Genomic DNA, 15,750 nt, shown 5'->3' on the forward strand with positions numbered 1-15,750 from the left:
CCGGCTCCACTCGCAGATTGTAAAACCTTGCAAATGTATTAGGTGTCGCCCAGCCCACAGCTCTACAGATGTCTGTTAGAGAGGCACCGCGTGTACGCGCCCAAGAGGATGCGATGCTCCGTAGTGGAGTGCGCACGCACTCTCGGGGGACACGGCTCGCCCTGGCTCAAATAAGCGAGGGAGATGGCATCCACTATCCAGTGGGCCAACCTCTGTTTCGATACGGCACTTCCCTGCTGCTGACCGCCATAACAGACGAAGAGCTGCTCAGATGATCTAAAGCTCTGAGTGCGGTCCAGATAAATTCGCGAACTGGAAAAAGTAAGAAAAGGGCTGGGTCTGCCTCCTCTGGGGACAGCGCTTGCAGGCTCACTACCTGGTCTTAAAATGGTGTGGTAGGAACCTTGGGCACATATCCCGGATGGGGTCTCAGGAACATGAGAGTAAGCCAGCCCAAATTACAGGCACGAGTCACTGACCGAAAAATGCCTCCAGGTCCCCGACCCAGTGCATCGGTGTCGAGAGAGCCCTCGGTCAGGGAAAAGAACAACTGGCAATGAGCGATCTCGGGGGAAGCAAACAGATCGATCTGGTGGAGTCTCCATTCTCCAGGACGTAAAGGCTGCCGTGAGTGCGCATCGGCTGCATGGTTGAGCTTGCCTGAAATGTGAACGGCGCGCAGCAATTTCAGCCGCGGATGACGCCAGAGGAGCAGACGGCGGCGAGCTGAGGCATGCGGCTCGAGCAAATACCCTCCATGCGGTTGATATACACCACCGCCGCCGTGCTGTCCGTCCTGACCAGCACGTGCTGCTGCTCCAGCACCGGAAAAAAATGGTGGAGACCGAGGAACACTGCCAACAGCTCCAGGCGATTGATATGCCAATGCAACTGGGTTTCTTTCCACAGGGCTGCAGCTGCATGACCGCAGCACACAGCCCCCCAGCCCATGCTGGAAGCATTTGTTGAGACCACAACATGACTGGACGTCTGTCCTAGAGGAACTCCGGCCTGTAGGAACGAGGGTCATTTCAAAGGCTGAGGACATGTCGACACATCGCAGTAACAGTGACTCGAAGTGCGCGCGTGTGCCATGCGCGTATGGGGACTCGATCGTGAAGCAAGTGCTGGAGTGGTCTCATATGAAGTAATCAGAGCGGCATGACAGCGACTGCGGATGCCATATGCCCCAGGAGCCTCTGAAAGTATTTCAGTGGGGCCACTATTTTGCTGTCGAGCTCTCTCAGACAGTTCAGCATCAGCTGAGCACGCTCTCCGGAGAGGCGCGCTGTCATGGTGACCGAGTCCAGCTCCAGCCCAAGAAAAGAGATCCTCTGCACGGGGGCAAGTTTGCTCTTTTCCCGGTTGACCTGAAACCCCAATAGGTGGAAGTGCCGGAGCACCTTGTCTCTGTGCATAATCAATTGCTCCGAGAGTGGGCTAAATCAGCCAGTCATCACGATAATTGAGTATGTGGATGCCCGTGAGCCGAAGGGGTGCTAAGGCACCCATTGCGAGCTTGGTGAGGACCCGCGGAGACAGAGAGAGCTCAAAGGGGAGGACTTTGTTTTGCCAAGCTCGACCTTAAAACGCAAATCGCAGAAACTGACAATGGCGAGAAAGAATGGATATATGGGAATATGCGTCCTTCAGGTCTATTGCTGCAAACCAATCCAGAGGACGAACGCACCGGAGGATGCGATTCAGCGTGAGCATTCTGAACGGCAGCTTATGCAGACAGCGGTTTCAAACGTGCAGATCTAGGATTAGCCGTGACCCACCGCTCTTTTTGGCAAAAAATCCACTCTCCATCTCGGCTGGAAGGACCGGCTCGATTGCATCCTTCGCCAGGAGGACAGCAATTGTCTTGTTTTTCGGTTTTCCTCTCAATGAATCAAACTCAGTCTGGAGGTTATGAATATCAGAAGAGTATACTTTATTGTTGACAACAAAGGAGATTTTTCAGGAGACCCCCAGTAGCATCTCTGCCTGAAAATTCTCTCACTGATGTTCTGGCCTGCTTATATACTCTTTTGCAGCTGTTTTTCACATTGTTCTACATTTTTCACACAAAATCCCACCTAGTTTTAACCCCTGACCCCAAATCCCACCTAGTTTTAACCCCTGACCCAAACCTGGTAACCATATATCTTATCCAACTATACTTATCTTTTTCCACATGTGTTGCTACCCCTTAGTTGTTTTCTCAGGCCATCTCTCCTTTCTAACTCAGATCCCACCTAGATTTAACCCCTTGACCCAAACCTTTTAACCCCTGACCCAAATCTGGTAACCATATATCTTAACCATTTCTTGTGACACCTTAATTGGTGTCAATTACCCTAATAATATGTAAGTCTACAAGCAGATTATACACATACAATTTAAATATATAGATTAACTTCACACTTTAAAGAGTATAAAATCCACTTCACAATCTCCTCTCGCAAGACAGGGGGGACAGGGGGCTGACCCTGGTGAATACATACCCGTGAACTTGGGGGGCCGTTTCGCGAACTGAATCGCATAGCCGAGTCTGATTGTGCCCAGGCAGGCAGAGCTCTCGCTAATGGACTCATCGCTACAATCGCTCACCTATCAGCAGTGGGGCCGTGCGGAGTGGGTGTGCTGATCCGGAAAGCGTGAGGGTCCCGCGGAAGAGCTAGAGGCAAGACATTTGCTCTCACTCCGCACCCAAACTCAGGAGGGGAGGCTCGAGAGGTGGGAGAAAGGAGACCATCCTCCCAGCGCTCATGAACCACTGGTGAAATGCACCGGACCTGCGAGCTAGAAGCATAGCGTCCCAGACTGGCAGTTTTCTGGCTGTCACATCCCTCTTCTCCAAATGACCTGTCCCAGGGACGCTTTGCGGTCCGTTTACCGGACTTAGCGGCGCTTTGGGCAGGGGCGCTGCCTGCTCTACACGCTCACTTCGCCAGGGGCGTGTGAGGGGGCTTATGGTCCCGCTGATAGGTGACATTACCTATCGCATCAGACTGCTCTCTCACCGCCTTGAATTCCTGGGTGAATTCACAGACGGTGTCGCCGAACAGGCCAGCTTGGGATATGGGGGAGTCAAGAAAGCGGACTTTGTCGACTTTGCGCATATCAGCCAAGTTCAGCCAGAGGTGGCGCTCCTGGAACACGTCCTCCCTAACACACACGCAGCGGACTTAGTGGTCAGAAGAGCATAGTCGGATGCGGTGCGAAGCTCACAAGCCTGGGTTGGACCCACCCTCGTGCAGCTCGGCCAGCACATGCGCTTGGTAGCGCTGGTAGGTGGCCATCGCGTGCAAGGCGGAAGCAGCCTGGCCCGCAACCTTGTAAGTTTTAGCTTTGTGGAAGGCAAATAACTTACAGGCTTTGGACGGGAGGCGAGGCGGACCCCGCCAAGAAGAGGCACCACGCGGACAAAGATTGACCGCAATCGCGCACTTGACCTGACCTGAGAATTAACATGCTGGACCCCCAGACATGCAACGCAGTGCCCGTGCCCATCATCCGGGGACAGGAAACCACCGCATCCAGAAATGCACGGTCGAAGCGCCATCCTGAAAAACACGTGCTGCACGACTAAGTTGCTCTTTTTGTGAAGTTGCAACTTTATACACACCGGGTCTGGAGGACCAGACCCAAAGAACGCCAGGCAAGGAAGAAACCCAGCACGACCGTCTGCCGCTGCGTGTACACACTCTGGACCGGGAGAATGCTCTCGTTCGCTCGAAAACGCTGGATCACAGCAGGAGGAATCCTCATCAACTCTCTCAGAAGGCTGTAATAGTCTCTGAAACGAAAAGGATGGCGTTTCCTTGCTTTCCCTGTGCGTATATGCGGAGCTAATTGGCAATAAGCTCCAGGTGCACAAGCTTACGCTGCCAATTCATTTGGCATTTCATTGACCCGTTATATACTCTTTCAGACGATTGGATTTCTGAAACGAAATCCCCATTCGTGGATTAATAAATAAATCCACTGATAGCATTGAAGTTCCCCATCCGAAGGGGAACAAAATTTGTAACATACAAAAATGTAAAAAACAAAATCATACCAATGAAATGTTATGCCTTTGTTTTTTTTACTTGTTACTATACCCGTACACAGCGTTAAAGTCCAGCCTCCTCATGTTGCCACACTGTCTTGTCTCGTCCGGTTGAATGACTTTTGTCCAGGGAGCACTGTACAAATGTGGTGGTGCTATTGACGCATGGTCAGGGTCCGTATGTGATAGTGTATATATCTATGTGTCTACATAAGCAACTGTTTTCACACCAGAGATGTCACTTTATAGATGCAACTTCTTCTAAGTGTTTACATACATTGTCATGATGGTACATTAACTCTATAATATTTCACTCACTCTCCTGAATTCCTTTCACATATATAGCATCATATGAGATTTTATCATATTTAATCAGTGATTTACATATTCAGTTATTGCACAGCATAGCTTCTTGTACTGTAGCAGCCTCCACCACCTCGGTGGGCTCATTTTACACACACAAACATACCGCAGCATCTATAGTTTACATGCTTGCATTTTTGCTGGACAATATTAGAGAATACAAACAGATGCCCACTTTTAGAGAATAAAAATCTTCTTCATATCCCTCCTCTTAAGACTTTAAGTTTTAATGTTGCTGTCTTTTACCCATAGTATAATTTCATAACCCAGTTCCCTTAATTACCTCTATCTAGTGTCTGATATGAGCCACATAGTAGGTATCAATTGACTAGATATTGCCACCATTCTGTGGCAGAAAAAAACCCAAACCTCTACTCTCAATTTTGACCTGAGAATAGGAAAAGATTTACCCTCTGTTTTTCTTAATATTTCAAAGACAATAGTGTTTTCAAGCTGCTAGTTGCTGGTTTTCACTCTTATGTAGAATATACTGAAGTGATAATATATATATTCAATGTCATCGCAATGAAATCAATATGTGAAAGAAAGAAATATTCAAATGTAATAAGCATGAAATGTTGAACTTGATCTTTGCTCACCCTTGTTTCTCCCGGATGTTTCTCCTTCTCCTCTTCTTTTGAGCTATCAGCATCTTCATTATACTTTGAAAAGATGTTGTGTGATTGAGAGTCTAAGTTCTGAAATTCTAAGCTGTGGTATTCATCCTTGTTTGACTTGTGGAACGTTCTGTATATGGTACTCATATTGTCAATTCAATTCACATTTATTTGTATAGCGCTTTTACAATGTAGATTGTGTCAAAGCAGCTTCACATAGAAGATCATAGTAAATGGAAACAGTGTCAGTCCAGTTTTCAGTGTTTAAGTTCAATTCAGTTTGGCTCAATTCAGTCAAATTCAGTCAATTCAGCCAGTGGCAACAGCAGCAATTGGTGAAAGTGAACAATTAAAAAATCTCAAGAGAAACCAGGCTCAGATGGGCTTGACCATTTCTTCTATGGCCAAAGGTCTTGTGCAGAGCTGCAATCTAGGCGCTGGAGAAGCTGGACATCAGTGAGACTCATCACAGCGTCACAGAAATTAGTCTCAGACCCTCAGACATTATCAGAAAGGCTATTCCAGAGTTTAAGAGCCATAAATGACAAGGCTCGACCCCCTTTACTCGAATTTGCTGTTCGAGGTAAATCACAGTTAGAATCTCTCTTTTTTTCTCCTGCCACACTTTGTAATCCATTGTTTAGAGCTTTGGAATTGTTTTGCTCCGCTGTGTCCGGTCAGCTTTCTCTTGCTGGAGTTTTTTCCTTTGGCTCTCTTGTGCAGTGGTTTACATGGTATCCAGTCAATGGCATCCACTTTGACAGCTTTTGGATTTGTCCTAACTTCCAGATATGGTCCTTTCCTCCCAAGCTCACTCCACTTTCTCCAGAGCATCCTCAGATACGCTCGATCACCTGGACCTAGCATCTCTGCTTTCTCACATGGCTCCTTTTCTGGTTTCCTGCACAGATGTTGAGTTTCACATGTCTATTAAATGTTTCTTCATAAAATACCAAAATTCTTAGATGTGATGCATTAGACATCTTTGCAAATCGTTCCAAGAGATTATATGCAAGGTCATACTGTATGTGAGGTTGTATGTGAGGTTTATATGTGAGGGTCGAACCAATAACACTTCCTGCGGTGATAGATGCCTGTTTCTGTCAGTTTCCATGCCATAACTTATCAAAGTACTTGTTAAGACACACTGTAAAATGCAAAATGTTAAGGTAGCTCAAACCATTTGAGAAAACCAATTGCAACAAACCATTTAAGTTCAAAACTAATCCTAATGAGTACTGTGAACTTAATCAGTTTGAGTAAATGAAGAAATTTGAGCACAATAAAACCCAATAAATGAAGAGAACTCAAACCAACTGAGTACTATAAAACCCAAAAAATGAAGAGAACTTCATTCAAACCAAATAATTTAAGGCAACTCAAACCGTTTGAGAAAACTGATTGCTACAAACCATTTAAGTAAAAAAAAAAAAAAAAAAAAAAAAAAAACATCTATATGTTGTACTGTGAACTTACTCCATTTAAGTTGAAGTGACAAGGCATTTAATGAACTCATTTCCTTCATCACTGAGTTCAAAACTATTTTCAAATAAGTAGAATTAACTTTCAGATCATTAGATAAAGTTGACTGTTGGGTTTTACAGTGCAGTCATCCTTTTTTTTTTTCCACTGTTTGGAGCAATGGTCATTTACTCAGGTCTTTGAGCTTTCTGTGGGGCTGCATAAAATTCAATCAACCACATATTTTGACAGTGTCCATCTTCTTCTAACTAATTTTAACCTTTTATGCAGTCTGGTGTATACTGCATTTGCTATCCATCAGCCTATGTAGGTACACACAAGTTTCTACCCTCCTCTGGTAATTGCCCAAAATAAGCTCAACAGAAACTAAACACATTAAAGTATTCAAAGAAACATATTTCAGCATACAGTATGAATCTTAGCTGGAAAATCTCCTCTCATTAATTGCTCTTATATCATAAACTAAACATAATAATTTTGGTCTGTCTTGATAACCCTCACATTTTAATTATTACCTTTAAATTCAATTAAATATTATTAGTTACTTATACATTTTTAACTAAATTAAAACTGAATTGAGATAGAAACGATTAGGACAGATTACAGTATCTAGATGTTTCTATAAATTTTTCTTTTTATTACACAAACTTTTCATGAGTGCTGTTATTCCTATTTCAGCATCTACTGTTTTTTTCTGGGCAGAACTGCATCTAGTTTAAGTTACCCCAATTTATAAGATTTTATCTGCATCTAAGTCCTGTAATGATAATCCTTCATTTGGAATTTGACACCTCTTTCTTTACTAATTCACTTTCTGAAATATTTTTTTTAAATCCCCATGTTGTATTGTTTGTGTCATTTTCTTTTGGTTAATAATTATTTCCTAGGGCATTCGCCTCAAACTCGCACGTACAATTTAGAATTTTGCACTTTTTATAAGCTGACTAAAAACTTACTGTATGTTTTGTAGGTTCCTTTCTGCTCTGTTTTGACGGATTTATTTTCAGTCCTCAATATTTTATTTTAATTATTTCTTCTCATGTGGTTATACTGTATGTGACAAATTTTTTGACAAAAGTTTTTTTAAACACTTTTATGGTAATTTTTATTGTAGTACATTTAGAACTGTTACTTTGTGACCTATTATGTACTGAGAGTTCATTTCAAATTTTGTGTTTTTATCCTTTCTATGAGTTTAAATAATTTTTAGTAGATTTGAATCACAATTATATTTTTAATCACAGATCTTGAATTGGGTCATTCAAAATAAGATTATGCTAAGATATTGCCTTTACTTAATTTTTTACTTAAATACTTCATTGGTTCTGCACCTGTTAGAAGCCCACAATCATCCTTATCTTTAAACCAAATTAGATGACTCTTTAAGAAGTCATCCTTGGGAGTGATTGTGTATTGTGTATTAGTAGAAAATTGTACTGAATGCTCAAATTCAAATTTGGGCCAAATTGTACCTCTATGGGTGGGGTCTCAAACAAAAAAAAAGAATCTTAACTTATTACACCAGTTAAAGAAAGTTTCGTTTTCTTGTACAGGGTGTAGCAAATTTCATAGGAATTATTGTAATTTCTGCACCTGTATCAAACAAAAAGTTAGTGTTAGTCATTGTAATGGATTACAGGGGAAAGGTAGCTACTCACAGTTCTAATAATTAGCTTTTTTCCTGTTTTTGTTGTGCTTTTAGAAGTCTGGGCAAGCTGTCCTAAAGCTGCTATAGACACTGGTGGTTGTAGGTTGTAGGCAGGCTGAGAAGGAGCATAATAGTAGTAGTACTCTCACTTCTGCTTTAAATAGTCCATATTGCGAGTTTTTGAAAATGAACTTCCATGTAGTGTGTAACACAGCTCTAAGTGAAGTTAAATATCCAGCTAAGGCTTAAATCTGACAGTGGACAGTTTTTAAAACTATTGATTCATAGAATGAATCGTTTTCATAACGAGTCCCTGAATTTAGAAAGAGTTTTGAAACAGGGTTTCCCTATCCATGAGAGCGAAAGTGAAACTAGATTATGAGATGCATTATCTCTCATTCTCATGCTGTAGATGCTGTTTAACTGTTTTCTTGCAAGTGAAATGATCAGTTTTTTCCACGTACACTTACTTTACGTCATGTAAATAGCAAATGTGTCATGGCGTGACGCAACTGGCTCTTAAAGGGAATGGGAGATGAGACTCTGGTTTATTGTCATAACACACCTATAACTCATTAAGAAAATAAACTCAACCCAAAGGTCTCAAAACAACTCTTGCGGCAAGCTAAAACTAGCAAACAAGTGTTGCGTCGCGCCTTGCACCAGATTGCTCCGGTGTATGATAGGGCCCTTAATCTTTTCTGGGAATACAGAGAACAAACACAAACTACTAGCACTTCAACACTACTAGCACAAAAATGCTAAACTTCCCTCCCTGACAACAGAGGATAACAGATCCCTCACAAAATAAAACTGCAGTTTTTTAAGAATACTGCAGTTTTTAAAGCAATACTGCAATTTTTTTATTTTTTTTATTTTGAAAAGTGCATGATTTTTTTGGGATGTGAAAAAAACTGCATTTAAGTATATTGCAGTGTTACTGCAGTTCAATTAAAGTGCTACAATACAACCAACTGCAGTACATCTACTGCAGTACAACTGAAGTACTACTACAGTACAAATGCAGAACAACTACAAGACTTCCAGTAGAGTGAACGCTGCCGCTGCTTTCTGAGTATCTTATGTTGTTTTATTTATTTTAACTGTCTTAAGTCAATTTCAGTATATTCTTTTAAAATTTTATATTTTAAGATTTCACCTGCGAGCTCTGCAATATTGGCTGTGGGGTGGACCTGTAATCATAATCTTTGACAACCTGTGACAACTATGTGGATTAACAGTGTGTGGCTTGTGCTTGTCTGAACTGTCTTAAGTGTCTATCAACCATCGACATTGCTGCTTCAGTGTACTGCAGCTGAACTTCTGAAATTCCCACCATATCCACACAATCCACCATTTAATCTTCGATTCACCCTTTCATACATGTTAATAATGTCACCTGGTCCACGTATTTCCACCTTCGAAATATAAACTGTTTACATCCTTCCCTCAAACCTCATTCAGCTGCCATTCTTGTTTATAGTTTAGTCACTGTAACGTTTCAAAGAGAGTCAGAAAAGATCCAATTGCAAGTGTACAAGTTTATTGTGATTATTGTGGTTAATGGCCGTATGAAAAACGGGCTTTAATTTGGAAACATGAAACACGGGATGTATTCTCCTGTACGCTGGAGGAAGTTTGAGGCAGACTGCCACCGGACTAATGATCTTGATGACAGTGAATGGGCCAATAAATTTAGGTGCAAGTTTATTACATACAGAACGCAAGGGAATATTCTTAGTTGAAAGCCACACTTTTTGACCGACGACGTAAACGGGAGGCTTCGACCGGTGGCGATCGGCTTTAGCCTTGGTGCGCGCACCCACTTGGAGGAGGGTCTGTCTGGCTCTGCTCTAAGTGCGTCGGCACCTCTGGACAAAGGCGTGGGCAGAGGGGGCCGCGATTTCGGATTCCAGACTGGGAAAAGCTGGTGGCTGGTATCCTAAGCTACACTGAAACGGAGAGAGGCCCGTAGCCGACACTGGTAATGAATTGTGTGCGTACTCCACCCATGGGAGCTGCTGACTCCAAGAGGAGGGATTTGGGAAACCAAACAACGTAACATACGCTCGAGATCTTGATTGGCCCTCTCTGTTTGTCCGTTACTCTGAGGATGGAAACCAGAAGAAAGACTTACAGTCGTTTCCAATAAATGACAGAATTCTCTCCAAAATTTAGAGACAAACTGGGGTCCCCTGTCAGAAACCACGTCCGTCAAGAGGCCATGAATGCGAAAGATGTGATTAATGACAGCATCCGCTGTCTCTCTGGCTGAGGGTAATTTAGGCAGAGGAATGAAATGAGTAGCCTTCGAGAACCGGTCCACAACAGTCAAAACAGCCGTATTGCCACCAGATGGCGGGAGACCGGTGACGAAATCTAGCGAAATGTGCGACCAGGGTCTCGAAGGCACTGACAGCGGCTGAAGGAGTCCAGCAGGGGGGCGATTAGAAGTCTTAGAAACAGCACAAACAGAACAGGCCAAAACAAACTCGCGTATGTCCCGTGCCATAGCTGGCCACCAAAATCGCTGTTTAACCAAAAATAATGTACGACTCACCCCAGGATGACAAGCCACTTTGGAGGAATGTCCCCACCGAATGACGTTAGACCGAATCTCCTCCGGCACAAACAAACGACTGGGTGGGCATCCAACCGGGGGCGTTACCCCATCCAGGGCTGTGCGGACCCTGCTCTCGATCTCCCATGTTACTGCAGAAATACAAATCCTCTGGGGAACGATGGGCTCAAGAGACGTATTGCGCTCGGAAGAATCAAAAAGACGGGATAAAGCGTCGGGTTTGATGTATTTAGAACCCGGTCGATATGAGATAGTAAAGTCAAAACGTCCGAAAAATAATGCCCACCGAGCCTGCCTGGAGTTAAGTCGTTTGGCGGACCTGATGTATTCGAGGTTCTTATGATCGGTCCAAACGATAAAGGGAACCCCTGAACCCTCCAACCAATGACGCCACTCCTCCAAAGCAAGTTTGACAGCCAACAACTCCCTATTACCAATGTCGTAATTTCATTCAGCGGGAGATAATCGGTGAGAGAAAAACGCGCACGGATGAATTCTGTCATCCGAGGCTGTGCGCTAGGACAGGATCGCGCCCACGCCCACCTCTGACGCGTCAACCTCCACCACGAACTGCCAGGAGGGATCAGGTGTCACCAGAATAGGAGCTGAAACAAAGCGGCTCTTTAGTTTAGTGAATGCAACCTGTGCTGCACTCGACCACCTGAAGGGCGTCTTGGCGGAGGTTAAGGACGTCAGAGGGGCGGCGAGCTGGCTGAAATTGCGAATAAAACGGCGGTAAAAATTAGCGAAGCCCAGAAATCTCTGCAGGGCCTTACGAGACTCGGGGATTGGCCAATTCACTACAGCCTGAACTTTCTCTGGATCCATGCGCACCCCCTCGACTGACAAAATGTGTCCTAGAAAGGGAACAGACTGTGCATGGAACACGCATTTCTCCGCCTTGACAAAAAGCCCATTCTCTAGCAGCCGCTGAAGCACTCGCCTGACGTGCTGCACATGTTCCTGGAGAGAACGAGAAAAAATCAGAATGTCATCCAGGTAGACATAAATAAACTGATCTATCATGTCTCGCAACACGTCATTTACGAGTGCTTGGAAAACCGCAGGAGCATTAGAAAGCCCAAAAGGAAGAACACAATATTCAAAATGCCCCCTGGGGGTCAAAAACGCGGTTTTCCACTCATGACCCTGCTTCATGCGAACCAAATGATATGCGTTGCGGAGATCTAATTTCGTGAAAAACGAAGCCCCTTGCAGACGCTCGAACGCTCAAGACATCAGCGGCAAAGGATACGTATTCTTCACCGTGATGCTGTTCAGCCCTCGATAGTCTATACAAGGTCTATGAGACCCATCCTTCTTTTTTTTTACGAAAAAGAACCCCGCCCCCGCCGGAGAAGAAGAGGGCCGTATGATCTTGGCCACTAGAGAATCAGAAATATATTTCTCCATGGCCTTCTTCTCAGGAATGGAAAGAGAGTATAACTTGCCTTTAGGCGGAGAAGTACCTGGCAATAAGTCTATTGCACAGTCATAGGGACGATGAGGAGGCAGAGAAGCAGCTCGAGACTTACTGAACACTCTCTTCAGGTCGAGGTACTCACTGGGCACGTTTGACAGGTCCATGCGCTCCTCCTGAAACACAGAACAAGAAACAGCAGAACGAGCAGACGAAAGACAAGACTCATGACATTTCTCACTCCACAAAAATATGGAATTAAGACCGCAATTAATGTGAGGTTTATGAACAATTAACCATGGATGTCCTAAAACCACCGGTGAGTTGGAACAGTCTGTTAAAAAAAATGAAATGTGTTCAACATGATTTCCAGACGTGATAAGTTTTATGGGTTTGGTGGAGTGAGTGATAGTGGGAAGGGAAAGCCCACTGAGGGCGCGTACTGCAATGGGTTGTGAGAGTGCAATAACCGGAAGTTTAGAACTGAAAGCGAAACTGGAGTCAATGAAATTTCCCTCCGCCCCGGAATCGATGAGGGCATGGGTGTCATGACTTCCGGAACCCCATGATACAGTGACGGGCAATAAAGTGGCAGCCGTAGAGGATTTGTCCAAATTAATTTCACCCATCAGTAACCCCTTACCTACTGATGGGTGTCGTCTTTTACGGGACAGGAAGCCACCCGATGACCCGCCCCTCCGCAGTAGAGGCAGAGTCCCTCCGTTCTCCATCGGCGCTTTTCTTGCACGGACAAGCGGGATCTCCCCAGCTGCATGGGTTCCGGGTCAGCGCTTACCGCTTCCGGTGCCGCAGTTAATGCCGGAAAGTCAGGAACGGAATCCGAAAATCTGCTCTGCTGCAGGCGAGTCTCACGCCGAAGCAGTCTGGTGTCCACATTGATGGCCAAATCCACCAGCTCGTCCAGAGTCTTAGAAAGATCTAAGGAATAGATCGCATCTTGCAGACGATCAGACAATCCGTGCAGAAACATGTCCCATTGTGCCTCCGCGTTCCGGCCGCATTCAGCGGCTAGTGTTCGGAACTCAATCGAGTACTCCACTACGCTCCGATTCCCCTGGCGGAGTTCAGCGAGGACTAGGGCAGCCTCTCTCCCTGAAGCGGCTCGATCAAAGACCTTCTTAAGTTCTTTTGAGAACAGGTCAAACGTAGAGCAGCATGGTAGCTTTTGTTCCCAAGCTGTTGTTCCCCACTGAGCCGCCTTTCCCGAAAGGAGGGTGATGACAAATGCCACCTTAGATTGTTCGGAGGAAAATAATGACGGCTGCAGCGAGATGTAAAGGGAACACTTAGACAGGAAGGATCGGCACAAGAGAGGCTCTCCAGAGTAGCTGGTCGAAGGTGGAAGACGCGGCTCAACAGAGCGACCAGGAACCGCAGGCGCTGGTGACACTTCCAGGGTCGGTGCAGTCTCGGGGGCAGGTGCAGTATCAGCCTGTGCAGCACGAGTAACCAGTTGTTGGACCTGGGATGTGAGCAATGAAACTTTGCCAACCAGGGCCTGGATCGCCTGAGCCGTGGTGGCCAGGGCCTCATCCTGACGATCGATCCGAGCGTTGCTGTGGGAGACGAACTCGGAGATCTGGGAAACACTCACTGGATCCATGTAAAGGTCAGTTCGTTCTGTAACGTTTCAAAGAGAGTCAGAGAAGATCCAATTGCAAGTGTACAAGTTTATTGTGATGACAAAGACAAATAGTGCCAGGCTAGAAGGACGCAGAACGCAGGGCAGGAAACAAACGGGGAAACCAGATCCAGATAACTCCGCAGGGCCTGAGCACAGACACACAAACATGAGTGATAATAACGAACTGACACAGACACACAAAAGCGTCGCCCAGATATAGGCACCATGATGAGCCTCAGCTGGCGAACTAATCAGACCAACTGAATGTCGTCATAACACGTGAGCCTAACAAATCCACATGGATAACCAAAACAAAACAAACCCACGTGATCAAACATACACTCCGGAGAAGCGCACAAACCTGCAACCGTGACAGTCACATCCCATTTAGACTACTGTAATTCCCTTCTGTTTAGCCTCCGTAATATAACTCTTCATAAATTACAATGGGTACAAAATGCTGCAGCCCGTATCACAAAACTCCCCTCTATCTGTCACATCACACCCATTCTACAACAGCTTCACTGGCTTCCCATGTCTTTCAGAATTAATTATAAAATACTTCTCACTTTTAAAGCCATCCACAATCTTGCTCCTCCATACCGTACTGATCTTATTCATATCGCCACACCTTCTCGAACACTCAGGTCTTCTTCTTCCATTGTTTATCTATCTGCACACTACTGATTATTAATAGCAACCTGCACATATATTCATATATTGTAAATCTGTTCATAGCTTATCCAACCTGTATATAATGTTCATAGTACATCCATCTGTAAATATCACCATAGTTTTCTATAACTGCACTTATTCCTGTATCCTGCACTTGCTGCTATTGCACTGCTGGTTAGACCTAAACTGCATTTTGTTGCATTGTACTTGTACATGTGTAATGACAATAAAGTTGAATCTAATCTAATCTAATTCCCCTCACTTTTCTTGTTCCTCCTGTCCGCCTTGTCACGATGGAAAGCAGATCCTTCAGCCACTCTGCTCCTCAGCTTTGGAATTCACTTTCTCAGGATCTCACTAATTTAGACTCTCTTTCACAATTTAAATCCAAATTCAAAACACATCTGTTTAGAAAAGCTTATTCTCTTTAACCTGACTGCAATTTTAAAATTTATATTGTATTCTATTGACTTTTATTGTGTTTTTATTTGAACTGATTGTTCTAGCTGTGCTGTACAGCGACATTGAGTGTCAAGAACGGCACCTTTAAATAAAATTAACCAATATTATTATTATTATTATTATTATCATTATTATTATTATTATTATTATTATTATTATTATTATTATTAACTACTGAAATTCAACTGGATTACTACTACAGTACAGCTGCAGTACAACTACTGCAATGGTACTGAAGTACTACAGCCACTGTGTTGCTACGGCAATACAGCTGAAGTACTACTCCAACTGCCATACCGCTCTTGCAATACAACTGAAGTATTTCTGCAATACAACTACAATTTTTCCTGCTCAGTGGACAATGGTTTCCAAATGAGGTTTTAGCACTTCAGTTCCCACAATATATTGTATGGCACTTTTCATAAGTGTAATTAACTACAGAAATACATCTACAATACGGCAATACATAATAAAATTAAAGTGCACTTTTATTACTTATATACCTAAGTACAATACATTATATAACATATCACTAAATTGCCCCTCTCAGTTTTTTAATGTTACTTCTGTGTACTGCAGATGTTGATGCTTTTGAACTTTATTGCATTGTAGTTGAACTGTGTTTATACCTCATTATACTGCAGTTTTGCAGTTGCATTAAATTGTGTTACCCTAAGCTCTTAAATTAAATTTTTAATTAGAAAATTACTTGTATCCAAAAAACATCCCTGAAAAAAGGGCTAAATATTTGTTAAAGACGTTGAAGAACAAACCCCTTTGGAACACAAGTGAAGTACAGTTCTTACCACACCGTCGGC

The 15,750-nt window shown here is 43.9% G+C and overlaps 1 protein-coding gene across 4 annotated transcripts in view; it reads left to right on the plus strand.

Annotated features, from left to right (window-relative positions):
* The window catches only part of slc6a1l (solute carrier family 6 member 1, like), a 100,483-nt gene that overhangs the window by 4,432 nt on the left and 80,301 nt on the right, over positions 1 to 15,750 (plus strand). The gene's annotated exons all lie outside the window — the stretch shown is intronic.

This window comes from Danio rerio, chromosome 4 (genome assembly GCF_049306965.1).
Source record: "Danio rerio strain Tuebingen ecotype United States chromosome 4, GRCz12tu, whole genome shotgun sequence".
NCBI lineage: Eukaryota > Metazoa > Chordata > Actinopteri > Cypriniformes > Danionidae > Danio > Danio rerio.